This window comes from Oncorhynchus keta, chromosome 22 (assembly GCF_023373465.1).
Source record: "Oncorhynchus keta strain PuntledgeMale-10-30-2019 chromosome 22, Oket_V2, whole genome shotgun sequence".
NCBI lineage: Eukaryota > Metazoa > Chordata > Actinopteri > Salmoniformes > Salmonidae > Oncorhynchus > Oncorhynchus keta.
The window spans coordinates 5,596,927-5,609,004 of NC_068442.1; the positions used below are offsets into that span (position 1 = coordinate 5,596,927).

The 12,078-nt window shown below is 41.5% G+C and overlaps 1 protein-coding gene across 3 annotated transcripts in view; it reads right to left on the minus strand.

The window, feature by feature from the left end:
* The window catches only part of LOC118400960 (alpha-1,3-mannosyl-glycoprotein 4-beta-N-acetylglucosaminyltransferase C-like), a 196,645-nt gene that overhangs the window by 105,241 nt on the left and 79,326 nt on the right, over window positions 1–12,078 (minus strand). The gene's annotated exons all lie outside the window — the stretch shown is intronic.

Below are 12,078 nucleotides of genomic sequence, written 5' to 3' on the forward strand. Positions count from 1 at the left end.
GCTGATTTTGTACGTTTGCCCACCGACAAAGAAATGATCAGTCTACAATTTTAATGGTAGGTTTATTTGAACAGTGAGAGACAGAATAACAACAACAAAAAAATACAGAAAAACGCATGTCAAAAATGTTTGGTTCCAGGTAGAACCCTTTCCACAGAGGGATCTGTGGAAAGGATTCTCCTTTTGGACCCTGGAGTGTATAATAGAGTTGAATATTTCGCGGTATTTTACAAATGTTCCACCCCGAGAATAAATCCCCTTTCTCCCGGGTAACCTGGTATTTCCTGTCAAAACAGGAAGTGTCATTTAAAAGCAATATAAAGCATATACAGTTGAAGTCGGAAGTTTACATACACTTAGTTTGGAGTCATTAAAACTAGTTTCTCAACCACTCCAAACTATAGTTTTGGTAAGTGGATTAGGACATCTACTTTGAGCATGTCATTTTTCCAACAATAGTTTACAGACAGATTAAATCACTGTATCACAATTCCAGTGGGTCAGACTTTTACATACCCTAAGATGACTGCCTTTAAATTCCAAAAAATTATGTCATGGCTTTACAAGCTTCTGATAGGCTAATTGACATAATTTGAGTCAATTGGAGGTGTACATATGGATGTATTTCAAGGCCTACCAAACTAAGTGCCTCTTTGCTTGACATCATGGGAAAATCAAAAGAAATCAGCCAAGACCTCAAAAAGAAATTGTAGAACTCTACAAGTCTGGTTCAACCTTGGGAGAAATTTCCAAACGCCTGAAGGTACCACGTTCAAGAATAAACACCATGGGAAGACGCAGCTGTCATACCACATGTTCTGTCTCCTAGAGATAAGCATACTTTGGTGCGAAAAATGCAAATCAATCCCAGAACAACAGCAAAGGACCTTGTGAAGATGCTGGAGGAAACAGGTACAAAAGTATCTATGCCCACAGTAAAATGAGTCCTATATCGAAATAACCTGAATGGCCACTCAGCAAGGAAGAAGCCACTGCTCCAAAACCACCATTAAAATTAGCCAGACTATGGTTTGCAACTGCACATGGGGACAAAGATCCAACTTTTTGGAGAAATGCCTCTGGTCTGATGAAACAAAACTATAACAGTTTGGCAATAATGACCATCGTTATGTTTGGAGGAAAGAGGGGGATGCTTGCAAGACGAAGAACACCATCCCAACTGTGAAGCACTGGGGTGGCAGCATCATGTTGTGAGGGTGCTTTTCTGCAGTAGGGACTGGTGCACTTCACAAAATAGATGGCATCAAGAGGTAGGAGAAGTATGTGGATATATTGAAGCAACATCTCAAGACATCAGTCAGGAAGTTGAAGCTTGGTTGCAAATGGGTCTTCCAAACGGACAATGACCCCAAGCATACTTCCAAAGTTGTGGAAAAATGGCTTAAGGACAACAAAATCAAGGTATTGGAGTGGCCATCACAAAGCCCTGACCTCAATCCCATAGAAAATTTGTGGGCAGAACTGAAAAAGCGTGTGCGAGCAAGGAGGCCTACAAACCTGACTCAGTTACACCAGCTCTGTCAGGAGGAATGGTCCAAAATTCACCCAACTTATTGTGGTAAGCTTGTGGAAGGCTACCCGAAATGTTTGACCCTAGTTAAACAATCTAAAGGCAATGCAAGCAAATACTAATTGAGTGTATGTAAACTTCTGACCCACTGGAAATGTGATGAAAGAAATAAAAGCTGAAATAAATCCTTCTCTCTCCTACTATTCTGACATTTCACATTCTTAAAATAAAGTGGTGATCCTAACTGACCTAAGACAGGGAAATTTTACTAGGATTAAATGTCAGGAATTGTGAAACTGAGTTTAAATGTATTTGGTTAAGGTTTTTGTAAACTTCCGACTTCAACTGTATTTACCCCAAAAATATATGGGGGATTGGAAATGATGCAGACAATTTCATTGACGGAAGCAACAATCGTTCCACAATATTAAAGCTGATCAACCCCTTAATTTTTTATAATAAAATTAAATGTTTTGTTGTCCTTATCTTCATCATTCTAATCACATCCTTGAATAATATAGGACTATAATTAGATGCAGAAGGCTTTCACTTCTCTTCATGAAGATTGAATGGTTATGGGTTTGAATAAATAACTGCTATATCCTACCGCCATCACATGTTGAATATTCTTTAAAACTACCTGTGAGTTATATTGGCTGCTGTATTTAACATTCACCAAAGAAAGAGCTTTTGGCATAAGAATTGCAACAACAAAAAATAATGTCCAGCAAGCTATTCTAGGCTAGCTTTTCCTGCATGGAACTCCAAGAGCAAAGGAGTGTTTTATAAGGAGAGGCCAGCAGAGCACAGCTTAAGTATTGCTATGAATTAGAAGATTTTTAGCAAATTATAAGGCTAATACTGCATTGAACATATTACCTGAAAGAGGTAGGCCAGAACATCTATATACAGTGCATTTGGAATGTATTCAGACCCCTTCCCTTTTTCCACATCTTGTTACGTTACAGCTTTACTGTAAAATCAAATAGATTGTTTTGTTTCCCTCATCAATCTACACACAATACCCCATAATCACAAAACAAAAAAGTTTGGACTTTTTTTTACAAATTTTTTAAAAAAAATGTTTTTAAATAAGAATTCAGACCCTTTGCTATGAGACTTGAAATTGAGCTCAGGTGCATCCTGTTTCCATTGATCCTCCTTGAGAAGTTTCTACAACTTGATTGGAGTCCATCTGCGGTAAATTCAATTGATTGTACATGATTTGGAAAGGTAGACACCTATCTATATTAGGCCCCACAGTTGACAGTGTATGTCAAAGCAAAAACCAAGCCATGAGGTCGAAGGAATTGTCCGTAGAGCCCCGAGACTGGAATGTGTCGAAGCACAGATCTGGGGAAGGACACCAAAAATGTCTGCAGCATTGAAGGCCTTCATCATTCTTAAATGGAATAAGTTTGGAACCACCAAGACTCTTCCTAGAGCTGGCCGCCCGGCCAAACCGGGGAGAAAGAACCCAATGTTCACTCTGACAGAGCTAAGAGAACCTCCCAGAAGGACAACAATATCTGCAGCAGTGGCCAGATGGAAGCCACTCCTCAGTGAAAGGCACTTGACAGCCTGCTTGGAGTTAGCAAAAAAGGCACCTCAGGATCTCAGATGGGGAGAAGATTCACCTTCCAACAGGACAACGACCCTCAGCACACAACCAAGACAACGCAGGAGTGGCTTTGGGACAAGTCTCTTAATGTCCTTGGGTGACTTAGCCAGAACCCGGACTTGAACTCGATCAAACATCTCTTGAGACCTGAAAATAGCTGTAGCATAATACCCAAGAAGACTTGAGGCTGTAATCACAGTCAAAAGTGCTTCTACAAAGTACTGAGTGAAGGGTCTGAATACTTTTTTTTACATTAGCAACTAATAAAACATTTAAAAACATTTGTTTTTGCTTTTTCATTATGGGGTATTGTGTGTAGGTTGATGGGGGGAAAAACAATTTGAATCAATTTCAGAATAAGGCTGTAACGTAACAAAATGTGGGAAAAGTCAAGGGGTCTGAATACTTTTCAAATGCACTGTATAGTGTTATACACTACCTTTCAAAAGTTTGGAGTCACTTAGACATTTTTGTCCATTAATTGATCAGAAATACAGTGTAGACGTTAATACAATCTATTGTAAGCTGGAAACGGCAGATTTTTTATGGGTTATCTACATAGGCGTACAGAGGCCCATTATCAGCAACCATCACTTCTGTGTGCCAATGGCACATTGTGTTAGCGAATCCAAGTTCATAATTTTAAAAGGCTAATTGATCATTAGAAAACCCTTTTGCAGTTATGTTAGCACACCTGAAAACTGTTGTTCTGTTTAAATAAAACTGGCCTTCTTCAGACTAGTTGAGTATCTGGAATATCAGCAGTTGTTGGTTCGATTACAGACTCTAAATGGCTGGAAACAAAGGACTTTCTTCTGAAACTCGTCAGTCTATTCTTGTTCTGAGGAATGAAGGCTATTCCATGCGAGAAATTGCCAAGAAACTGAAGATCTCGTACAACGCTATGTACTACTCCCTTCACAGAACAATGCAAACTGGCTCTAACCAGAATAGAAAGAGGAGCGGGAGGCCCCGGTGCACAACTGAGCAGGAGGACAAGTACATTAGAGCGTCTAGTTTGGGAAACATATGCCTCACAAGTCCTCAACTGGCAGCTTCATTAAATAGTACCCGCAAAACACCAGTCTCAACGTCAACAGTGAAGAGGCGACTCCAGGATGCTAACCTTCTAGGCAAAGTTCCTCTGTCCAGTGTCTGTGTACTTTCGCCCATCTTAATCTTTTCTTTTTATTGGCCAGTCTGAGATATGGCTTTTTCTTTGCAACTCTGCCTAGAAGGCCAGCATCCCGGAGTCGCCTCTTCACTGTTGACATTGAGACTGGTGTCAACGTCAACAGGATTATCTATTTTGGATGCAATTTGAATGGAGTTGATGGAGAGAGAGAGTTCAAGCAACGAGATTTGAGTGACAGGCTGTGGAAAAACTCTGCAGCTGCAATTAAAAATATTAAACAAGGTGACCCCCACGAAAGCCAGATGGAGATGGGTAAATTAGATGCACATTCTGTTTTTATATTACTCTAGCATAGGCCATACTGCAGCAAATGTAGGCCTACCTGTCACAAAAACAAAAGTTACCATGATGAGATGATAGGTCTACATACATTGTCAACTGCGCTCCATACTGAGATGGGCTGTCTGTCTCCACCCTGAGCATTGATTAAACATGCAGAGGCCGTAGATAAGCCAGACATCGCATATCATTTAACAGTTACATTTCACGCCATGCTGAACTTATAAATAATGTATTATAATTTACTGGTTTATCGCAGTTATTTATCCTGGGGAAAGGGAGTGGTTTCGAGGAGGTAAACTCCAGTAACAAAGCCATTCCTTGTTTAACACAGCAGCCTCATATCATTAGGTAGGCCTATATGCACATGTAAAAAATAAAAATATATATTGGGTAGCTATCATTCCATTTCTTCTTTGCCAATATAATCCATCTACCTAACAGGTGTGGCATATCAAGGACCTGATTAAACGGTATTATCATTACACCGGTGCAACTTGTGCTTTGGACAATAAAAGACCACTCAAATGTGCAGTTTTGTTACACAATGCAATGCCCCATATGTCTCAAGTTTTGTGTGCAATTGGCAATTGTGTGCAATTGGCATTCTGCCTGCATGAATGTCAACCAGAGCAGTTGCCAGAGAATGCAATGTTCATTTCTCTACCATAATCCGCCTCAGACGTTGTTTTAGAGAATTTGGCAGTACGTCCATTCAGCCTCACAACTGCAGACCACATGTATCCATCCATGCCAGACCAGGACCTCCATATCCGGCTTCTTCACCTGAGATGGACAGCTGATGAAACTGTGGGTTTGCAAAACCCAAGAATAACTGTATAAACTGTCAGAAACCTCAAGGAAACACATCTGCGTTCACATCATCCTCAACAGGGTCTTGACCTGACTGCAATTCGGCATCATAAACGGCTTCATTGGGCAAATGCTCAACCTTCGATGGTCATTGGCACGCTGGAGATGTGTGCTCTTCCCGGATGAATCCCGGTTTCAACTGTACAGGGCAGATGACAGACTGGCGTCGAGTGGGCGATGTCAACTTTGTGAACAGAGTGCCCAATGGTGCTTGTGGGGTTATGGTATGGTCAGGCATGCACTACAGACAATGAACACAACTGCATTTCATTGGTGGCAATGCACAGAGATACCGTCATGGGAACCTGAGGTCCATTGTCGTACCATTCATCCCCCGCCATCATCTCATGTTTCAGCTTGATAATGCATGGCCCCATGTTGCAAGGATCTGTACACAATTCCTGGAAGCTGAAAATGGCCCAGTTCTTCAATGGTCTGCATACTCACCAGACATTGAGCAAGTTTTGGATGCTCTGGATCAACGTGTACGACAGCATGTTACAGTTCCTGCCAATATACAGCAACTTTGCATATCCATTGAAGAGTGGTACAACATTCCACAGGCCACAATCACACCAGATACTGACTGGTTATCTGATCCATACCCCAACTTTTTTAAAGATATCTGTGACCAACAGATGCATTTCAGTATTCCCGGTCATGTGAAATCCATAGATTAGGGCCTAATTAATTAATTAAAATTGACTGATTTCCTTGTATGAACTGTCCCTCGTAGTCTTTGAAATTGTTACATGTTGCTTTATATTTTTGTTCAGTGTAGATGTGTGTTGACTTTGATTAGGGCATGGGAATATAAGAGCATCTGCTAGCTAAATTAACAAACTAGGCATGCATAGCTCTCACCACATGATCATCAAACCAAAGACTGGCCAAAGTCGTGTTTCTAAAAGGAAAGTCAAAGGCACTGTAGAATGACTGTATAGCCTAATAAAGGCATTTTTAGTTTTTCATGACTATTTAAGTCAAAGCAATTTTTTTTTAAATAACATTTCATACAGCCAAATTGCAAAATGTATAGGCATGTTGTTGAAGTGCTAATGCAGCCTAAATCATTCATTTTTGTCTCTTCTTAGGCTACTTGGCTTGCTCCTGACTGATGTAGAGTTAGTATGTTGTTTAAAAGTCTGTTGCGGCACTCCCTCACTTTTTTTAATTTGATAATTACACAGGATTGTATGGTAAAATGGATCATGTATTCTCATCAATTCCAAATAAACACAAACATTCCATGAAAGCAATAGAATGACAAGCTAAATAAATACGTAGGCTATGGCAGCCTATAGGTAGGTAGTCTAAATGGTGGTTCCTTCCCTTTAGTCTTTCTCTATGGCGGTGTCACAAATTATGAACTGTAGGCATGTGTGCAGAAGCCCGTCGGTTGGAGGAGTGACCACTTTGAGCAGGCCAAATCCAACATAGGAAGAACAGCCACAGACAGAAAACTCTACCAGGAGGTTGCTAAAACGGCAGTCTTCAAAACAGTCTCGTTTGACGCAACTGAACTCACCCTTTGATTGAAACAAAATAGGCCTACAAGAAATGCAGACAGTTTGTTCAACTGCTTTGATTTGCTCACAAAACAGGCATTTAAGAAGATCTAAATGCAAATTCCTATGAAACCGATTGAGATCAAATAATTGGCATTGAGTTTGGACATTTCACTGGTAAAACGTGAAGAATTATCATTCACGATTGATAATGGCCTACAGAAGCCATGAAATTAGAAATGCTTAACTTGGTGTTTGAGGGTATTCACAATTTTCTTGAGTGGGCATATGGGCAGACGCTACAATTGGAGGATGCATTTTATGCACCTATTCTATAATGATATTCAACCTGTCAGTACATTGAGAAATGATGATATAATTTATGATTGACCAGTCTTTAGCTAGCAAACCAGCCAGCTAACGTTACCTAGCCAGCTAACAGTACGCTTTAACCTGCAATGAAAACGACTTTCTGACAAAATTAGAAATGTGAAATATCTGAAAATGAAGATAGCTAGACTCTCTTACCAGTATAAATGGATGAACCCTTCTCCCTCTCTGTCATGGATGCCCTTAGTTTGAAGATATAATCCGGAGACAGGTGTTTTATACAACAGTCTTCTACGTGTTCTCTTTCCGACTCCCTCTACATATTTGCAATCAAACGGCAGAATATTCTCCACCTCCTTAGCTATCATACTCCGCTTCCACCGGACATTCCACTGATTTCAAAACACATTCCTCCAGAAAGCAGAGAGCATGAACTTTTGCATTTTTTTCATAATATCGTTCAAATAACCTGCGTTAGAAACGATTACCTACACATACTGAGCAGCTCATATTATAAACAGAAGCGTACTACATGGGATACCAATCCCAAACTCATCTCTCGGCATGTCCAGCCCAGCCAATCAAAGCTAGCGGGAAGGTTCCTGGCTTTTTCCGTGGCTAAACCAAGGCCCGTAATTGAAAATGTCTATTCGTATTTGTATTTTTTGTACTGTTACCCCTTTTTCTCATGATATCCAATTGGTAGTTAGAGTCTTGTCCCATTCCTGCAACTCCCCTACGGACTCAGGAGAGGTGAAGGTTGAGAGCCATGAGTCCTCTTGAACATGACCCTGCCAAGCTGCACTGCTTCTTGACACACTGCTCACTTGACCCGGAAGCCAGCCACACCAATGTGTCGGAGGAAACACCGTCCAACTGGCGAACGCAGTCAACTTGCAGGCGCCCGGCCCGCCACAAGGAGTTGCTACAGCGCGATGAGACAAGCAAACCCTTCCCCAACCCGGACGATGCTGGGCCAATTGTGCACCGCCTCATGGGTCTCCCAGTCATGGCCAGCTGTGACACAGCCTGGGATCAAATTTGGGGCTGTAGTGATGCCTCAAGCACTGCAATGCATTGCCTTAGACTGCTGCGCCACTCGGGAGTCCCTTACAAGTTTGTTATTAAGGCATATGAAAGTTCACATGTTCCAGAAGGCATTTATTCCCAAAAACACACATTTTGATACAAAATAAACTCAAATACTTCTGTGAAGTTGTGACGCACAACATACATTTAATGATTTTTTGTGTGCTCCCTAACCTAAAAAAAGCACTAACCACTGCTCCTCGGCTAAAGAAGTCATGCAGCCTCTGAATGTCATAGTGACAATGCGGATCTGGAATAAAATAACCCCCAAAATTACTCTGGTCCTCCTCATCTTCACGCTCTCCTTTCAAACTGAACAGGACATCAGTAGACAAAGTCAGCACGCACCGATATGGCATTTTTTAACAAATTGACTCGCCTCCTGAAGTGCCACCGTACACAGCACAGTCATTGGTTAGGCAGCACAAAACAATTTACAGCACCAAGAGCAGGGCAGGCCGGGGTGAATGCCTGTCCATTCCAGTGTGTAATGCAATGTAGCCTAGTTTTATAGGCTACACTGCCGGTCATTTCCGGTCACAACTTGCAGACCTGTTTACGTGTTGCTGTTCGTTTTTTTGCCAAACTTTCTTTGCTACCTGACAACTTTATGGTTTTTACTTTTTAATTACCGTTTATATTTTTAGTTTTTCCCCTCACTCAACTTTTTTTCATTCAACTTTATCACTCCGGACGCTTTATCTGGATATTGTTCGTCAGGACTTCCAACAGCCGAAGCTAAGTAGTAACATTAACACGATGCCTTCTAATTGCAGTTGCTGTACTCATAATATACAGGAGAACAATCGCCTTACGGCGTGGATAGCTGTGCTGCAAGCCCAGCTTCAGATGAAATCGTTAGGCAAGGGTAATTTCAGTGTAGGAAAGGATGAAACAGCGTCTGTGCCACCAGTAAGTACAGATAGTAATTAGTACAAATCCCCTCGCACGGCCCCCGCAGCCAGACAACTTTCTCATGGCTTCTGGAGGGAAATGCTGTAGGAATGCTCAACTGGTGTTGCTCATTCATCTGACAGAAACTTTCAACCGGTTTTCCCCATTAAGCAGCGAGTCGGAGTCTGAGGCCATGCCTTCTCTGTTCTCTACTCCCGTTACGGGGTCTGAGATGCCGAAGCTTCCCACCATTAGCTCTGAAAAATTGAAAATCCTAGTCATTGGCAACTCCATCACCCGCAGTATTAGACTTAAAACAAATCATCCAGTGATCATACACTGTTTACCAGGGGGCAGGGCTACCGACATTAAGGCTAATCTGAAGATGGTGCTGGCAAAAGCTAAAACTGGCGAGTGTAGAGAGTACAGAGATATTGTTATCCAAGTCGGCACCAACGATGAAACAGTCAGAGGTCACCAAGCGCAACATAGCTTCAGCCTGTAAATCAGCTAGAAAGATGTCGGCATCGAGTAATTGTCTCTGGCCCCCTCCCAATCGCTGGTTGAAAACTGTTTTCTGCCCCTCCCAAAAGGTATAATTTGTAGATAATTTGCCCTCTTTCTGGGGACTCACCCACAAAAGGGACCAAGCCTGGCCTGTTGAGGAGTGACAGACTCAGTGGGTTTTGTCCAACATGTCTCTGGACCTAGTTTTGTCCCATGGATTTAATGTTGTGGATCTTAATGTCTTTCCTCATAATCCTGGACTATCGGACCACCATTTTATTACGTTTGCAATCGCAACTGCTCAGACCCCAACCAAGGATCATCAAAAGTCGTGCTATAAATTCTCAGACAACCCAAAAATTCCTTGATGCCCTGCCAGACTCCCTCTGCCTAACCAAGGATGGTTAGGCGCCACACCAAACTGGAAGTCTTCCGACTAGCTTGGAAAGACAGTACCGTGAAGTATCGAAGAGCCCTCACTGCTGCTCGATTATTTTTCCAACTTAATTGAGGAAAATAAGAACAATCCGAAATTTCTCTTTGATACTGTCGCAAAGCTAACTAAAAAGCAGCATTCCCCAAGAGAGGATGGATTTCACTTCAGCAGTAATACATTAAGATCATTATCATTATTATTGCAAATTACGGACTCCTCTTTAAATCTGCGTATTCCTCCAAAGCTCAGTTGTCCTGAGTCTGCACAACTCTGCCAGGACCTAGGATCAAGAGAGACACTTAAGTGTTTTAGTACTATATTGCTTGACACAATGATGAAAATAATCATGGCCTCTAAACCTTCAAGCTGCATACTGGACCCTATTCCAACTAAACTACTGAAATAGCTGCTTCCTGTGCTTGGCCCTTCTATGTTGAACATAATAACATAATAACATAATAAACGGCTCTCTATCTACCGGATGTGTACCAAACTCACTAAAAGTGGCAGTAATAAAGCCTCTCTTGAAAAAGCCAAACCGTGGCCCAGAAAATATAAAAAACTATCGGCCTATATCGAATCTTCCATTCCTCTCAAAATAAATAGAAAAATTGGTTTTAGACCCAATCATAGCACTGAGACTGCACTTGTGAAGGTGGAAAATGACCTTTTAATGGTGTCAGACTGAGGCTCTGCATCTGTCCTCGTGCTCCTAGACCATAGTGCTGCTTTTGATACAATCGATCACCAAATTCTTTTGGAGAGATTGGAAACCCAAATTGGTCTACACGGACAAGTTCTGGCCTGGTTTAGATCTTGTCTGTCAGAAAGATATCAGTTTGTCTCTGTGAATGTTTTCGGTGTTCCTCAAGGTTCCGTTTTAGGACCACTATTGTTTTCACTATATACAGTGCTTTGCGAAAGTATTCGGCCCCCTTGAACTTTGCGACCTTTTGCCACATTTCAGTCTTCAAACATAAAGATATAAAACTGTATTTTTTTGTGAAGAATCAACAACAAGTGGGACACAATCATGAAGTGGAACGACATTTATTGGATATTTCAAACTTTTTTAACAAATCAAAAACGGAAAAATTGGGCGTGCAAAATCATTCAGCCCCCTTAAGTTAATACTTTGTAGCGCCACCTTTTGCTGCGATTACAGCTGTAAGTCGCTTGGGGTATGTCTCTATCAGTTTTGCACATCGAGAGACTGACATTTTTTCCCATTCCTCCTTGCAAAACAGCTCGAGCTCAGTGAGGTTGGATGGAGAGCATTTGTGAACAGCAGTTTTCAGTTCTTTCCACAGATTCTCGATTGGATTCAGGTCTGGACTTTGACTTGGCCATTCTAACACCTGGATATGTTTATTTTTGAACCATTCCATTTTAGATTTTGCTTTATGTTTTGGATCATTGTCTTGTTGGAAGACAAATCTCCGTCCCAGTCTCAGGTCTTTTGCAGACTCCATCAGGTTTTCTTCCAGAATGGTCCTGTATTTGGCTCCATCCATCTTCCCATCAATTTTAACCATCTTCCCTGTCCCTGCTGAAGAAAAGCAGGCCCAAACCGTGATGCTGCCACCACCATGTTTGACAGTGGGGATGTTGTGTTCAGGGTGATGAGCTGTGATGCTTTTACGCCAAACATAACGTTTTGCATTGTTGCCAAAAAGTTCAATTTTGGTTTCATCTGACCAGAGCACCTTCTTCCACATGTTTGGTGTGTCTCCCAGGTGGCTTGTGGCAAACTTTAAACGACACTTTTTATGGATATCTTTAACCTGTTACTCCTACCCCCTACTTTTTCGAACA